Consider the following 17883-nt stretch of genomic DNA (forward strand, 5'->3'; position numbering starts at 1 on the left):
GGGCCAGGCAGCAGTGCTAAATGAGCACAGGCCTGAACAGGTAAAGTTGGTGGATCAATGTAAGGATCATGTGAGGGGGTGGGGCTTCTCGAGTTGTCTGCCCGAATTAGCTCCACAGGCTTCCCATCATTTCAGTCAGACAACTTAAAGCTTGCACATTTGAGCCAAAACTGCTTGCGGTAACAAGAGGCAGTCACTTTGCCAGTTTGATCTGTGGAAATGCATGCTGGATACGTTTCTCTACCGTCATGTTCCATACTTTATCCCAGGGTGTAAATCAGAACAGCAAACTACTCGGTTGCATCACAAGATCTAATTTCGCCCATAAAATTGCCATCAGAGCATAGCTCTCTTCGTACCATTAGATGTAAGGATCATGTGAGGGTAGCTTCTCGAGTTGTCTGCCCTAACTAGCTCCGCAGGCTTCCCATCATTGAAATTAAATTATATAGTTTCCCCATATGTTTGGACATAAAATATAGATCATTATCCACGTTGTTTATTATATGCAGCCTTTTTTCTCAATTTTTATTAAGGGTGCCAATAATTCTGGAGCCCACTGCATGGCTTGTTAAATGATCTCTGTCTGTTTTTGCCTTCAAGCCTTCAAGGTTTGGTGAGAGATTATCTTATTCTGTAATAACTGACCCATTAGCCACTGCTGTGAAGGGGTCTGAGTGGTTGGGGGAAAAACAGTCGGGCTGGGGTCAGGGTTGCCAGGTCCTTCTCAAATTTCCCGCCCAAAATCTGCTCAAAACCTGCCACAAATGACTTAAAACTAGCCAAATATAATGTTCCATTTAGGTTTTTGAAATGGATAAAAGAGATAATTTGTTTGACAATAAATTTTAATAACGATATCGCAAGATCATAAGAGAACATGTTTTTTTCCTTTCCCTCCTTTTTTAGCAAACTATTGAGTAGTGTTTTGAATGCTTTTACATTATTTAAAATGAAACAAAAACACAACAAAAAAAGGTTAATTCAGTGCGTAGCCTACTAAAGAATGTATTTTCCTACTGTGGACCCTACCACTACCTGTAACTGCACATGTTACTTTTCTCTACTCCTTTCAGTGTTTTGTAAGTTTGCAAGGAAAAGATCTAGTAGGGAACCAATCACCTGTCCGGTAGCCTATATTTATTTGCCTAGCTAAGACATTAGTTTTGTATATAACTACATAGCTATCTACCTCAAACTGCAGTGATTCACACATTGCTGCCAACATTAGCTAATCGTTCAAAAGTATGTTTTCTTTTACAATTTCCTTAGATGCAGTTATATCAAGTACACTCCGAGTTAACTAGCTACCCGGTCTTGTGAGCTCAGGGCTCGACTTGAGCAAAACTGGAATGAATCAAATTTTGCTTGTACAGGCATTGGCAATGCACAGGACAATACAGCCCTATGCGTGATATTGTTATTGTGCTGATTTGTAAGTTATTGTGTTTTTAGGATAATATGATACTTTGTGGACGAATCAGGGACAGTTTGAGTCACTGCAGAGTCACTGTATCTCATGCGCTCAGTGGAAGAACCACACTCATACTTCCTGCCTATGTAAGGGCTCCGTATTTCCCAACTGCACAGGCTCAAATTTGTACAACATGGCGGCACCCAAAAATGTAACTGCAGTGTCAAAATGGTTTTCACAAGCCCATGAAAACAGACACTTGATGTATTTTCTACAGTCTATGCTCTTGCAGCCCATAGGCCTCCAAAGTTGAGTCATCATGCCCTTCGGGTCCGTAAGCATTTTAGAGACTTCCATGGCAGAAATGAATGCCATTTTCACCATTCCTTTACCATTTTGATGAAAAACAATTCAGTGTACATTTCTAATGGGTAAGTGGTTAGCAACCCGCCGCACAATAAGAACATAATGGGCATGGCTGTATTTGGCTGTATTTCCAGCGACCATTCACAAGCATTGCCGTTTGCTGTTACCCATTATGGTAATAAAATATATTTTTTTTCTCCTTCATACAGTTGTATCTATCAGTGTAAATCGTTTTATTATTGTTGGTGGTGGTGTTATCATTCTTTATTTTATAAACTATTTGAGTAGTTTCTTTAAATGTAAATGCTGGGTGATGGTAGCTTGAAACTCTTTACAATTATAATGCAGAATCTTCAATGGTCTGCAGCTCATCTCATCCCTTACAGGCATTCACCAATTATTCACCAAGGGACCAGTTCATAAAAAATTGAACTGTTGAACTGACATTAGCAGTGAAGCATTAAGGTCTTGTTTTACTGCTTTACATTTGTACCTTTCCTTTGAATTTCACCCAGGGTATTTCTCTAAAACAATTTCAGCAGTTTGATTTCATATTACTGTCTCATGTTGTGTTCATCAGTAAGAACATTTAAGATGATCAACAGAGGTTAGTCACTCTGTAGTGTTTTCAAGGGTGTCAACGAGCATTCAGTTCAGTTCAGTGTTCAGTATTCTCTTTGAAAAGAAGCATGTAGTCATGAGAAATGTAGTGCATACAAGACCTCATTAGCATTCCTTCCTCTGCCTAATGGGAAATTGGTGGATGGGAACCCCCACAGATCTAAATACTGTCTTCGAAGTTAGTAATTAAGGACTTACTGTAGTTCTCTGTGAATCAACCTTCAATAAAGATGTACTTGTGTATGTTGCAGTTTTGTCAGTCAGTTTGACAAAGAACATTTCTCTTTCAAAGCTAAATTCATCAGCTGTCCACTTGTTATTTTTCATTGACTTTCTTAAATAAAAATGGATAAAGAAGGCTACATACAATAAACAATCTGGATAATGATCTATATTTTATGTTCAAACATTCAGGAAACCTAAATACTTTTATTTAAATACAATTACTCTCATGTTTAAATGTTTTTTATTTAGTCATCTGCAAAAGTCCCTCCAAATGTGTTCTCTAGCCTGATCGGAAAAGGCTCATGGCTGTCATACTTGCCAACACAAAGTATTAAACCAGGGGTGCCAATTTAATTTTTTTGAAAAATGTAAGACAGTATATTCCATTGAATCATTAATACGGCACACTGCTTTACACATTATGTCAATGTAATGTCAATAACTGTTTTGTTTTTTAGTTTCTGCTTAAATTTCTGTGCCCACTATACATACCTGAAGTGATATACACTCAGTGAGCAGTATATATTTAAGTTATTTTTTTAGACTTATTAGTCTTCTGCTGCTGTAGCCTATCCACTTAGAGGTTTTATGCATTGTGTGATTATGATTGGCTGGTTAAATATTTGCAGTAACAAGCTGGTGTACAGGTCAACCTAATAAAGTGATCACTGAGTGTATAGGGTGCATTTATTTGTCTGGAAAACAAATGCAGCATAAAGGGAATTGTTTCACAAATTTCGAATTGAATCCCCCAGATTACTTTTTCAAATATAGTGATTCATGGTTGCACTCACACAGATTGGCCTTTTCCTGTATATTTTCCTGTCTTTCTGTACAGGAGCTAGAATGACAGAGTACATGCACTGAGACAGACTCGTAAATACAATCATACATTCTAAATTGGAAGAAATAGGTAAAAAACGAAAAGAGCTGAAACAACTAATGGACTGTCTTATGGGTATCAATGGAAGACCTAACAGATGGACATCCCGGAAAGTAAGAAAGACCTAAAGTTCTAGTATAACAGGGAATGGGTAGACAGCATGCGGGTGGGGGAACTGAATTTGTGTTTCCTTGGGATTGAGCTGTTGGCTCCCAGTTGACAGTTTTATGAACATCAGGACAAAGACAGCGCCTAAGGCCTTGCTTTACAGAGAAGATCTGGCGGAGATTGATGGTGGCCATTGACACAGAAGTCACTGAACCATTCTGAGGTGTTAATATTGCTTTTCAACCTTCAGACTATTCCACAGGCACTTTGAGCACAAGCAGAATTTAATTTGCTCTTTTTGTACCAGAGTGGTGGAATCTGTTTTTTTGTTTTGCTTTGTTTTGTAAATTTACTGTGAAATTGAGTTATTGTAAATAGTATCAGTTGAATATAAAGGACATTATCCAGTTGCTGCATTTACAAAATGTAATCCTCATTTTAAGAATTTGGTTCCTTACTGTATTTTTCTAAAGTGTGTATATCTTTACTCAGTGCACATGGTGGTTGCCTGAACTAGGTCAATGATAGCAGATTGCAAGTGCAAGTGATAATGCTACTTTGGTCAATGCTCAATAATATGATTCCCTAAAATGGCACAGAGGGCAGTTTTACTCTTTTTGGTTTCCATTAAAGAAAATATAATCTGTCATACTGTTAGTTAATGTCTGATTTTTGAGAATTAAAGTTTTAAAAGTAGTTCATGGAGCTGGCAGAATGGACACACGGAATATGTTTAATCATATTTCAGAACCCGTTTCATGACAATACGTAACAAAAGTAACACACCTCAGCCACCCCAAGTCATTCTTTCAGCTGAGACAGCAGTGTGAAGCACTGGCTAAAGAACTGGGCGGGTAACCACAAGCACAAAGGTTATCGAGTTCAGTTATTCCATCTTTGAGTTGCCTAACATGAATTGCCTCAGAAAGTATCCAGCTGTATCAATTGATAAAAATATAAACAATGCATGATCCAAGCTGCCCAGGATAAAGTATGTTGGCAAATTAAAAATCAGATTATGGATATTTTCTCTGTAACTCTACTCACATATACTTAAATCCTTCCTTGTGTTTGTCAATATCCTCAATTATGTCCCTTTAAAGTTTTGAGGACATGTGCCAAGGCTTAATGCATGCAAGAATGAAGAGCCATATGTTCAAGGCTCTTTACAGTTGTATGACAATCTGGATGCCATAGCCTCTCCGCCAGGTTTTGACACGTTGTGTGTCTGCATTCTGCACATTATAATATGAAATATTTTGAGAAGATGGTAAAATCTACACTGCCTATATGTCCAGAAAAAAGCATTAAGCAGACACCAGTGACCGTGAATATTGTATTACAGTTTTTTTAAATTGGTTACACCCATTTTGCAATACTGATTACGCTTTTTCAAAAGTCTTAACACAGTTCTCTTTACCAACACCCAGCTTGGTACAACAGTGAATCTTAGGACTACCAAAACACTTCATACATCTCTCAGAATCAATGCATTTTACCATAACACTGGCTATAGGTGTCAGCCAACAAGATCACTTTGTCACTCATAACAAAATGACCTAAAAACAGTAATAAGTCACATTACAAGATGCATCATTTTGTCTTTGAAGCATCTTTTTGAAAAAGAAAACCCAAGATTCCAATCCAAAATTAAAGAATTGTACTTCAATAATGCATCAATATTTTTCAATATGCTTTATTTTTGCATATGTAGTCATATTGTAATTCCAAAATGCCAACACAAAATGGAAACACAAAATACACAAAATGAAACACAAAATGTCTTATCATGAAAAAAACATACTGTACAGTATATACAAAGTATGAACTCATTGATGAATATGATTACTAGTCAACTCTCCTCTGGATTGGGCCACAAGTTCTCATCGACATCACACCTTTTATTATCTTTCGTCATACACCTGGGAAACAAACCTCTTGGAATGCCAGATCCATACCTGGCAATCTTCCATATATATTTCCTGGCATGCAGCATTCAGTGCAGTCAGGAGGGACATCTGTTCAAGTTTCCACTTCCATGAAGAAAATAATTCCTCTATGGGGTTGAGGAATGGCGAGTAAGGTGGGAGGAAAAGTGACAATCAGTGGAAGGGCTTCAAACCACTACGGTGAAGGAACGGGTGTGGTGAAATGCCACATTGTCCTATATGGTTACAAATGTTTGCACATTCCCCCTTTCACCTGGGACAAGCATTCCATAGAGGTCATCCATAAATGAGATGAGGTGCTCTGTATTGTATGGGCCGATCACTGGTGTGTGCAACAGCAGTCCATCCCAGGATACAGCTGCACACATCGTTATGTTGGCTCCCTTCTGACCAGTAGCATCCTCGGGAGCTCTTTGTCCAATGATATTCCTCCCTTGCCGATGTGTTTTGACAAGTTTGAAACCAGCTTCATCAACAAATGTAAATGTGTGTGGTGTTTGCTGGGCCTCAAGCTCCATGACTCGCCAAAATAAACCCACAACACAAAACAGTTACACGTAGCATTACAGTAGTTAGCATTATACCCACAACATGTGTGTGCAGTGCCATTTGGTTTTGATCAAAACCTGTACTGTAGTATCTTACCTGGACATATTGGTTCTGAGTTCCTCTCAAAGGGGATGGTGTAAAGCTGCTTCATCGTGACTTCGTGTTTCGTCAGGACTCTAGCAATGGTCATCATACTTACATTGCGGACATTTACAAATGTAGTATTGACTGCTATGACTGTCCTGAATCTCTCTCAATTGTATGGCTTTGGTGGCAATGACCATTTCAACAATTGTGGTTTCCTGCTGAGCAGTGAAAATTCCGCCTCTCCTCCCTGTGGGAGGTAACCATTGGGTCCTAAAGCAGAAGTACAAAATCACACGCAAGAAGTTCTCAATTTACAGTCATATACCCTTGTAGTATCCCGGATCTTACCTGCTGGTTCACTGTAATATTTCCACAATAGATGGCTGTACCCTCAATCCAGCCTCTCTCATGGAATGACCATGATCAAATATAGTAGCCCTAATCTCATCTGAGACTACTGGCCTTGGTCTCCCTCTCTTCCACCCCCACCCCACCCCCACCAAAGCTTCCCTCTCCCTCTCCCTCTCCCTCTCCCTCTCCCTCTCCCTCTCCCTCTCCCTCTCCCTCTCCCTCTCCCTCTCCCTCTCCCTCTCCCTCTCCCACCCAATCTTCTGTCTCTGGCAGGGGCCATGTTTGGATAGAAAATGATTACAAAGATCTCCCCTTTTGTAAAGATGGTAATGAAGGTAAAGACAAAACACCTGGGTAGGCACTCAACTAAAATGGAGATCAGCTGTGGCTAGTCAAATTTTTCTATTCTTTTATTTTTAGACTTTCAATATATTTAAAAATGATATTACTGTGGAAATGTATCAACTTTCTGTGTAATTAATTTTTTATACGTTTGTTAACTTATCTTCAGTTTTGAAAACAGTATGTTAACATGTGCAAAAAATGTTGTGTTACAAAGTTTAGTTTGAACTGTTGAACTGACATTAGCAGTGAAGCATTAAGGTCTTGTTTTACTGCTTTACATTTGTACCTTTCCTTTGAATTTCACCCAGGGTATTTCTCTAAAACAATTTCAGCAGTTTGATTTCATATTACTGTCTCATGTTGTGTTCATCAGTAAGAACATTTAAGATGATCAACAGAGGTTAGTCACTCTGTAGTGTTTTCAAGGGTGTCAACGAGCATTCAGTTCAGTTCAGTGTTCAGTATTCTCTTTGAAAAGAAGCATGTAGTCATGAGAAATGTAGTGCATACAAGACCTCATTAGCATTCCTTCCTCTGCCTAATGGGAAATTGGTGGATGGGAACCCCCACAGATCTAAATACTGTCTTCGAAGTTAGTAATTAAGGACTTACTGTAGTTCTCTGTGAATCAACCTTCAATAAAGATGTACTTGTGTATGTTGCAGTTTTGTCAGTCAGTTTGACAAAGAACATTTCTCTTTCAAAGCTAAATTCATCAGCTGTCCACTTGTTATTTTTCATTGACTTTCTTAAATAAAAATGGATAAAGAAGGCTACATACAATAAACAATCTGGATAATGATCTATATTTTATGTTCAAACATTCAGGAAACCTAAATACTTTTATTTAAATACAATTACTCTCATGTTTAAATGTTTTTTATTTAGTCATCTGCAAAAGTCCCTCCAAATGTGTTCTCTAGCCTGATCGGAAAAGGCTCATGGCTGTCATACTTGCCAACACAAAGTATTAAACCAGGGGTGCCAATTTAATTTTTTTGAAAAATGTAAGACAGTATATTCCATTGAATCATTAATACGGCACACTGCTTTACACATTATGTCAATGTAATGTCAATAACTGTTTTGTTTTTTAGTTTCTGCTTAAATTTCTGTGCCCACTATACATACCTGAAGTGATATACACTCAGTGAGCAGTATATATTTAAGTTATTTTTTTAGACTTATTAGTCTTCTGCTGCTGTAGCCTATCCACTTAGAGGTTTTATGCATTGTGTGATTATGATTGGCTGGTTAAATATTTGCAGTAACAAGCTGGTGTACAGGTCAACCTAATAAAGTGATCACTGAGTGTATAGGGTGCATTTATTTGTCTGGAAAACAAATGCAGCATAAAGGGAATTGTTTCACAAATTTCGAATTGAATCCCCCAGATTACTTTTTCAAATATAGTGATTCATGGTTGCACTCACACAGATTGGCCTTTTCCTGTATATTTTCCTGTCTTTCTGTACAGGAGCTAGAATGACAGAGTACATGCACTGAGACAGACTCGTAAATACAATCATACATTCTAAATTGGAAGAAATAGGTAAAAAACGAAAAGAGCTGAAACAACTAATGGACTGTCTTATGGGTATCAATGGAAGACCTAACAGATGGACATCCCGGAAAGTAAGAAAGACCTAAAGTTCTAGTATAACAGGGAATGGGTAGACAGCATGCGGGTGGGGGAACTGAATTTGTGTTTCCTTGGGATTGAGCTGTTGGCTCCCAGTTGACAGTTTTATGAACATCAGGACAAAGACAGCGCCTAAGGCCTTGCTTTACAGAGAAGATCTGGCGGAGATTGATGGTGGCCATTGACACAGAAGTCACTGAACCATTCTGAGGTGTTAATATTGCTTTTCAACCTTCAGACTATTCCACAGGCACTTTGAGCACAAGCAGAATTTAATTTGCTCTTTTTGTACCAGAGTGGTGGAATCTGTTTTTTTGTTTTGCTTTGTTTTGTAAATTTACTGTGAAATTGAGTTATTGTAAATAGTATCAGTTGAATATAAAGGACATTATCCAGTTGCTGCATTTACAAAATGTAATCCTCATTTTAAGAATTTGGTTCCTTACTGTATTTTTCTAAAGTGTGTATATCTTTACTCAGTGCACATGGTGGTTGCCTGAACTAGGTCAATGATAGCAGATTGCAAGTGCAAGTGATAATGCTACTTTGGTCAATGCTCAATAATATGATTCCCTAAAATGGCACAGAGGGCAGTTTTACTCTTTTTGGTTTCCATTAAAGAAAATATAATCTGTCATACTGTTAGTTAATGTCTGATTTTTGAGAATTAAAGTTTTAAAAGTAGTTCATGGAGCTGGCAGAATGGACACACGGAATATGTTTAATCATATTTCAGAACCCGTTTCATGACAATACGTAACAAAAGTAACACACCTCAGCCACCCCAAGTCATTCTTTCAGCTGAGACAGCAGTGTGAAGCACTGGCTAAAGAACTGGGCGGGTAACCACAAGCACAAAGGTTATCGAGTTCAGTTATTCCATCTTTGAGTTGCCTAACATGAATTGCCTCAGAAAGTATCCAGCTGTATCAATTGATAAAAATATAAACAATGCATGATCCAAGCTGCCCAGGATAAAGTATGTTGGCAAATTAAAAATCAGATTATGGATATTTTCTCTGTAACTCTACTCACATATACTTAAATCCTTCCTTGTGTTTGTCAATATCCTCAATTATGTCCCTTTAAAGTTTTGAGGACATGTGCCAAGGCTTAATGCATGCAAGAATGAAGAGCCATATGTTCAAGGCTCTTTACAGTTGTATGACAATCTGGATGCCATAGCCTCTCCGCCAGGTTTTGACACGTTGTGTGTCTGCATTCTGCACATTATAATATGAAATATTTTGAGAAGATGGTAAAATCTACACTGCCTATATGTCCAGAAAAAAGCATTAAGCAGACACCAGTGACCGTGAATATTGTATTACAGTTTTTTTAAATTGGTTACACCCATTTTGCAATACTGATTACGCTTTTTCAAAAGTCTTAACACAGTTCTCTTTACCAACACCCAGCTTGGTACAACAGTGAATCTTAGGACTACCAAAACACTTCATACATCTCTCAGAATCAATGCATTTTACCATAACACTGGCTATAGGTGTCAGCCAACAAGATCACTTTGTCACTCATAACAAAATGACCTAAAAACAGTAATAAGTCACATTACAAGATGCATCATTTTGTCTTTGAAGCATCTTTTTGAAAAAGAAAACCCAAGATTCCAATCCAAAATTAAAGAATTGTACTTCAATAATGCATCAATATTTTTCAATATGCTTTATTTTTGCATATGTAGTCATATTGTAATTCCAAAATGCCAACACAAAATGGAAACACAAAATACACAAAATGAAACACAAAATGTCTTATCATGAAAAAAACATACTGTACAGTATATACAAAGTATGAACTCATTGATGAATATGATTACTAGTCAACTCTCCTCTGGATTGGGCCACAAGTTCTCATCGACATCACACCTTTTATTATCTTTCGTCATACACCTGGGAAACAAACCTCTTGGAATGCCAGATCCATACCTGGCAATCTTCCATATATATTTCCTGGCATGCAGCATTCAGTGCAGTCAGGAGGGACATCTGTTCAAGTTTCCACTTCCATGAAGAAAATAATTCCTCTATGGGGTTGAGGAATGGCGAGTAAGGTGGGAGGAAAAGTGACAATCAGTGGAAGGGCTTCAAACCACTACGGTGAAGGAACGGGTGTGGTGAAATGCCACATTGTCCTATATGGTTACAAATGTTTGCACATTCCCCCTTTCACCTGGGACAAGCATTCCATAGAGGTCATCCATAAATGAGATGAGGTGCTCTGTATTGTATGGGCCGATCACTGGTGTGTGCAACAGCAGTCCATCCCAGGATACAGCTGCACACATCGTTATGTTGGCTCCCTTCTGACCAGTAGCATCCTCGGGAGCTCTTTGTCCAATGATATTCCTCCCTTGCCGATGTGTTTTGACAAGTTTGAAACCAGCTTCATCAACAAATGTAAATGTGTGTGGTGTTTGCTGGGCCTCAAGCTCCATGACTCGCCAAAATAAACCCACAACACAAAACAGTTACACGTAGCATTACAGTAGTTAGCATTATACCCACAACATGTGTGTGCAGTGCCATTTGGTTTTGATCAAAACCTGTACTGTAGTATCTTACCTGGACATATTGGTTCTGAGTTCCTCTCAAAGGGGATGGTGTAAAGCTGCTTCATCGTGACTTCGTGTTTCGTCAGGACTCTAGCAATGGTCATCATACTTACATTGCGGACATTTACAAATGTAGTATTGACTGCTATGACTGTCCTGAATCTCTCTCAATTGTATGGCTTTGGTGGCAATGACCATTTCAACAATTGTGGTTTCCTGCTGAGCAGTGAAAATTCCGCCTCTCCTCCCTGTGGGAGGTAACCATTGGGTCCTAAAGCAGAAGTACAAAATCACACGCAAGAAGTTCTCAATTTACAGTCATATACCCTTGTAGTATCCCGGATCTTACCTGCTGGTTCACTGTAATATTTCCACAATAGATGGCTGTACCCTCAATCCAGCCTCTCTCATGGAATGACCATGATCAAATATAGTAGCCCTAATCTCATCTGAGACTACTGGCCTTGGTCTCCCTCTCTTCCACCCCCACCCCACCCCCACCAAAGCTTCCCTCTCCCTCTCCCTCTCCCTCTCCCTCTCCCTCTCCCTCTCCCTCTCCCTCTCCCTCTCCCTCTCCCTCTCCCTCTCCCTCTCCCTCTCCCTCTCCCACCCAATCTTCTGTCTCTGGCAGGGGCCATGTTTGGATAGAAAATGATTACAAAGATCTCCCCTTTTGTAAAGATGGTAATGAAGGTAAAGACAAAACACCTGGGTAGGCACTCAACTAAAATGGAGATCAGCTGTGGCTAGTCAAATTTTTCTATTCTTTTATTTTTAGACTTTCAATATATTTAAAAATGATATTACTGTGGAAATGTATCAACTTTCTGTGTAATTAATTTTTTATACGTTTGTTAACTTATCTTCAGTTTTGAAAACAGTATGTTAACATGTGCAAAAAATGTTGTGTTACAAAGTTTAGTTTGTGTTTGAGCAAGAAAATAATTCAGGAATTTTGAAAGGCGTTGTCATTGAATGGATTTTGTGTCAAAGCAAACAAAAATAGTCCATGCTGTGCCAACCTTGAAATCATGTACTCGGTATTGAGACATGCGTGTAACCTATTGTAAAAAACAGCAAAGTGCTCATATCTGTATTCCAGCCCTGTCTGCAGTTTGGCATGTCTAGCCTGCTGTGACTGTTTACAATCATCCAGCTGAATTAAATTGTAATTTAATTGAAGATGTAATTTTACATTGCAACATAACATTCTGCATTTGGATGCTAAACCTGATAACCAGAATTGGTTGTAAGGAAAAGGTTGTAGGTAAAAACACAGATAACTTCACTTTGACAGTTAAAGTACTGGTAGGTACTACACAGGGATGGATAAATGGTAGAATTCTTTGATGCTTCTGAAATATATAAATGTGACCTATAGATGAAATTCATAAAGGTGTGTCTTGTATTTGGTCCATATGGTTTATAAAGGTTATTCTCTTGACCCTTGTGTTGTCTTAAAGGTCAAAAATGACCCGTCACTATGTTTAACAGCAGAGAAATATCATTTTTCAACTGGGAATTTGATGACAAAGTTTGTGTTGAGTGACAGGTTGTTTCTTCATGCAAAATAGACTTGGAGTTCAATTAACCTGCTTTATTTTAGGGGTTTAGTAAAGGTGGGTAATTTTTGACCCTTAGAACAAGGGGACTATACAGAATGTTAAGACTACACAAGGGTCAAAATTTGACAGAGCACAACAATACAGTAAAATACACTTGTAATAAATAGTACAGATGCTAGTTTTTGGTTCATAAATGCTGTTAAAATATTTGTAACATTCCTTTCCATAATTAAACAGACATTAAATCCCGCAAACATGTTCATATACGGTATGTCTAAAACATGGCAGCCATTTATGAAATCCGTTCCATCTTGAAAGGGTCAGCATCTTTCTGATTCAATTAGTACCACTGATTGAAGGCTTTCTCTCCCCAGGGCCATGGCCTTTGTTCTGATTAATGAGATTGTGTGGGAAGCACAACCCCCGTAGTCCTCCTTGAAACCTGTTTGTCCTCTGAACTCTGACAGCAGCTGCTCTGCTACAGCCGTATAATGAGACGCCGGACTGTGCTCAATGGTCTACTGTTTACTGAGGCTCTGATGGAACAGAGCGCAACCACACCCATCACTTTTGGACAACTACGCTACCGTCTACACATGCATGATGCTCACACAGGCATGCAAGACGCTGCCTCTCACGCACACACTCACCTCCTACCGTTCCCTGTGTGTGTGTAAAAGGCTTTAAAAGTTGCTTTCATTAGTGCAGCAGTTCTGAGGACAGAAGGAAGCAGGGGTTTTAGGAGTGGAGAGCTTGTTGAAGCTGAGTGAAGCGCTTTATAAAGCCTATGTGTCACTGAACCTGTGTCTCTGCAAGGGAATGAACGAGTGTCCATCGAAAAGTCACCTCCTTCCGTTCCCTGTGTGTGTGTGAATGTGCATGTGTATGCATGTGTGTGTGCATGCGTGTGTATGTGTGTGCGTACGTATGTTTGTATGCTCGCGTGTGTGGGTATGCATGTGTGTCTTTGCACGTATGTGTGTGTGTGTGGGGTATATGTGTGTGTATGGTGTGTGTGTATATGCGTGTGTATGTGTGTGCATATGTATGTTTGTATGCATATGTATGTTTGTATGTGTGTGTGTGTATCTGCGTCTGTGCATGTATGTGTATGTGCATGTGTCTGTGTGTGTGTGTATCGTGTGTGTGCATGTGTGTGTATGTGTGTGTATATGTATCTTTGTATGTATGTGTGTGTATATGTGTCCATGGATGTATGTGTGCGCAGGTGTATGTGTATGTGTATGTGGGGTATATGTGTGTGTATGGTGTGTGCGTGTGTGCGTGCGCATCGCACATTTGTGCACGGTCCATTTGTTAGCAAAGGCACCCCTGGGGAATGAAAACACAGTACAAAGGCACTCACAACAGCATACAACCCTGTTTCGCTCCCTGGAGTTGGAGACTCGCGGATCTGACAGCTTTGTTTCCTCATAATTATACATGCTGTGTCAGAGGAGAGTACAGGACCACAACAGTACGGAGAAGCTTTGCCATTTTATATCAATTGATTGATATCATACCATCTGATTGATATATCAATCAGACAAATAACGGGAGTGCAGAGCGAGAGCCGGAATGGAGGGAGGGAAGGAGGAATGCAACGAACAAGGGTAGATGAGGATGGGTGTGTGCATTTGAAACCCGTACTATGTGAGTTGTGCAGGAGGGGAGTTGTTAGTGAGGAGGGAGAAGATTGCTTATGTTACAACACAGAGTGATCGATCTGTGTATTTCCATACACATTCCGTCTGTGAGTCCAAACACAAAAATTGTTCATTCACAATCACTGAGGAGGACAGTGGGAGAGACAGAGAGAGAGAGAGGTAGAGCAAGGGGGGGAGGGGGAGCAAAAGAGAGCAAGCAGGGGAGAGAGAGAGAGCGAGAGGGAGAGAGAGGAGGAAGCAGCAGCAGCAGGCTCTTACAGCAAGATGAAGAATTAGGCACGGGCGCAGAGGAATCAGGCAGCTACCGTCGGAAACCGAAGATCACAGAGATTAAGGAAAGGTACGGAGAGCTTTGGCATTTGCACTATTTCATTGATAATCCAGCGGGCTTTCAGACCCACACAACGAGGAGGGGGGATGTTGGTGGAGGATGAGGGGGGGAGAGAGGATTTAGAGGATCGGGGATTGGGCTTCTCATTTGACGGCGCTTGCCAGAGAGCTGCAGGACAGCTGAGCAGCGGGAGGGCTAGAGGATGCTGTGCTTCTCGCCGTTAGCGACGGCTAAAGTATAGGCGCTCGTGGAGTGTGCAGACGGTTCTTCGTGACGACTCTGGCCCTCACCGCTGAACGTGGCTGGGCACCGTTGTGGTGAGGTAGGGAGTTAGAGACCGTGTGTGCTGTGAATGTAGTGTTTTAACGAGGAGCAACTAACCCCCCCCCTACCATTCCCCGTTCGACTCCTTTGATTCTGCAGATTAGCTGTGTGCGCATGTGAACGTGTTATTGCATTTAGCTGTGTATACAAGAGTTCATGTGTATGTGTATATATCATGTGTATGTGTATATATGTGCGTCTGGTTGTGTAAATGTGTGAGCGTGTTAGTGCATTTAGCTGTCCATACATGAGTTTGTGTGTATGTGTGTATATGTGTGTCTGGTTAATGTGCACGTGTGAGCGTGTTAGTGCATTTATCTGTGTATACATGGGTTCATGTGTGTATATATATATATATATATATATATATATATATGTGTGTGTGTGTCTGCCTGTGTGCACTCATGTCAGTGTGTGCTGGAGCCTTGCCTGGCATGTGTTTCAGTGCTCTCATCTCATCTAGCCACAGAGAGGGCTGTAAAAGTTACATTCATTAGTGCAGCAGATCTGCAGACAGAAGGAAACAGGGGTTTTAAGAGTGGAGAGCTTGCTGAGGCCAACTGAAGCACTTTATAAAGCCTACGTGTCTCTGCATGGGAATGAACGAGTGCCCGTAGAAAAGTCACGGACGACAACCTGCGTTTCTTATATTCTGCTCCTCAGCCACAGATACGGATGAGGGAGCTCGTGAGAGGGGGCAGCGGGGGGCGGAGTGTTTTTGTGCATTCCCTTATAGTACGTGGCTCTGGTCAAGTCCTTAGGGCTCCCAGCTTCTCTTCAATGTGCAAGATTTCAAAGTGTGGTTCGGACCGATCTGACAGGCAGCGAGCCTATTGTTTGCTAAATTTAATTCAGCTTTGTGGCAAGAATTTGCTCACACCCCACTGGTGTAGTTGTGTCTGCCTAGTGCTACAGAGTTTGTCGTCTTGTTTATTGTTTTAGAACTAAAGCGACTGAGCAATTATAGCAAGGATGAGAACTGCACGTGCATATTTATGAATCTGCAAAACGGTCATTACAAAAAATCATGAATTACAAAAAAAACGAATCCCAAAATGAATGTTTTTAATAACTAAATCTGTAACCATGGTAAATTCAGATTTAGAGCCCTTGAAGATATTCTGGGTTTAACCTGCAACAGAATCATGGGACCAAATGGAGGTGTGGTTGACAGTTCTCTGCAGACAGCTCTCAGGAATTTTGGAGGGAGGTTGAAATTTGTCTTTATGCCTCAACTCCCCACCACACCCACCAGGTGTGCTTGAAGCTGAGTCATAGAGATTTATAATGCAGCTGCACTTGTGTCATTTCTGGCACATCATGCACCATACAGGTCTGACTTGCACATGATGAGGTTAGAAGATTCTGGAAGCAAGTGGTGAACAAATATAATTGTGTGAGACCTTAGTCAGGGGACCACACCGAGTGAAAGATGAGCAATTCTCGTTGATTCACTGACTAATACAAATGCTTGCAAAAACAAAAAGCATTGATTATGATCAGTCAGACATTTTGGGGTGTGTGAAGCCTCAGTTTCCCGTCCTTACAAGTGAGCTGGGCTGACAGCACAACTGAAATGGGCCACCTAGGGTGCCAGAAGGGAAACCCTCTAACCATGACCACCACAGATGCCAAAGGCCCAATCTGATAATCTCTCACCAGCTCTTGTTAATCAGAAAGGGGTTTGGGGAGCGGATGTGAGGCTTGCTGATAGAAAACAGAGGGTTTAAGATGGATGAGATCGGGGTCATCATCTCATTTCATCTCATCAAGTTTGCGATTTCTCTTGGAACCCGAGCAACCTCGTCATGCATGAGGATTAAGGTTGAAACTCAGACCTGGTAGTATGAGGGTTGGATTTAAGGCATTCACAGCCACTTTAAATTTATTTAGCCTTGGGCTCTTTCAAATGTTCTGTCCATGCCTTGCCTCCCAATGGATCAGAGAACTCGACCAAGTAGAACTGATGAAGCCATCAGTCCTCCACACTAACAGGCAAGAGAACTCAACCAATCACAGCAGAATAATCGGTCAGTCTGCCAGACCAATGGGCCACGACTCAGAGATCCACTTATGTACAATAAGTATTTGATTTTGTGGAGTTTGTATTGCCGTGGTGCTATCATGGGAAATCTGTATGGGACTTATACTGTGAGATACAATAATTTCCACTGGCCAGGTTTCTCTGGAGGCATGTCTACTGTAGGAAAAGAGATTATATTTGTATATTGCTGAATAATGCCATGTAAGTTATTTAAAATATCACAGCTTTGCCTGAGATAGCCATGACCATACTGCTTTCTGAAAAGAAAGCAAAAGAAAGTCTGTAGCATAATAATGATAATGAAATGTGATACTGTAGTAACTGGCAGGAGAAAAGAGCACAGGCTTTGGAATGAGATTACTCTCCATTCTCCAGACCCTCCTACGACTGTTAGACTGAGGATGCCATTAGTGCCAGTGTTAATGAAACAGCAGGCAGTTATTCACAAGGCCTTGATCGGACTGGCTCTCCGTCTTGCATTTTTATTTAAATTTAACACAACCTACTGACCATGCCAATTATGAATATAGCTTCATATTTAGAAGATAGCAAGTGGTTCTGAAACTCCAAAACTGCCTGAGGATTCCTGGGTATGCTGGGATCTGGAACATATTCTTCATATGCATAGCTGTTTATGAAAGAAATATGGTTTAAGAGGGTAAATAATCCCTATAAATATGACAATCACCCAATAAACAGCTTGTTAAAATTCTGGGATTGCAATTGCGGTTGGAAAGCATGCACAGGGGTCCCTCAGGACTGAATCTGAAAACCATTGGACTACAGGACTGATATTACAAGTGCCACTCATGAAGAAAAAAAAAGCAAAATAAATTCAAG

The 17883-nt window shown here is 40.2% G+C and overlaps 1 protein-coding gene across 2 annotated transcripts in view; it reads left to right on the forward strand.

Annotated features, from left to right (window-relative positions):
* The first annotated feature begins 14570 nt into the window (after window positions 1-14570).
* LOC133122962 (MAGUK p55 subfamily member 3-like) overlaps window positions 14571-17883 on the forward strand; it is a 38357-nt gene continuing 35044 nt past the window's right edge. For both annotated transcript variants that reach the window (XM_061233255.1, XM_061233257.1), the window contains exon 1: window positions 14571-14684. The gene's annotated coding sequence lies outside the window, so the exon portion shown is untranslated. The remainder of the gene's footprint in view (window positions 14685-17883) is intronic.

This window comes from Conger conger, chromosome 2 (genome assembly GCF_963514075.1).
Source record: "Conger conger chromosome 2, fConCon1.1, whole genome shotgun sequence".
NCBI classification, from domain to species: Eukaryota; Metazoa; Chordata; class Actinopteri; order Anguilliformes; family Congridae; genus Conger; species Conger conger.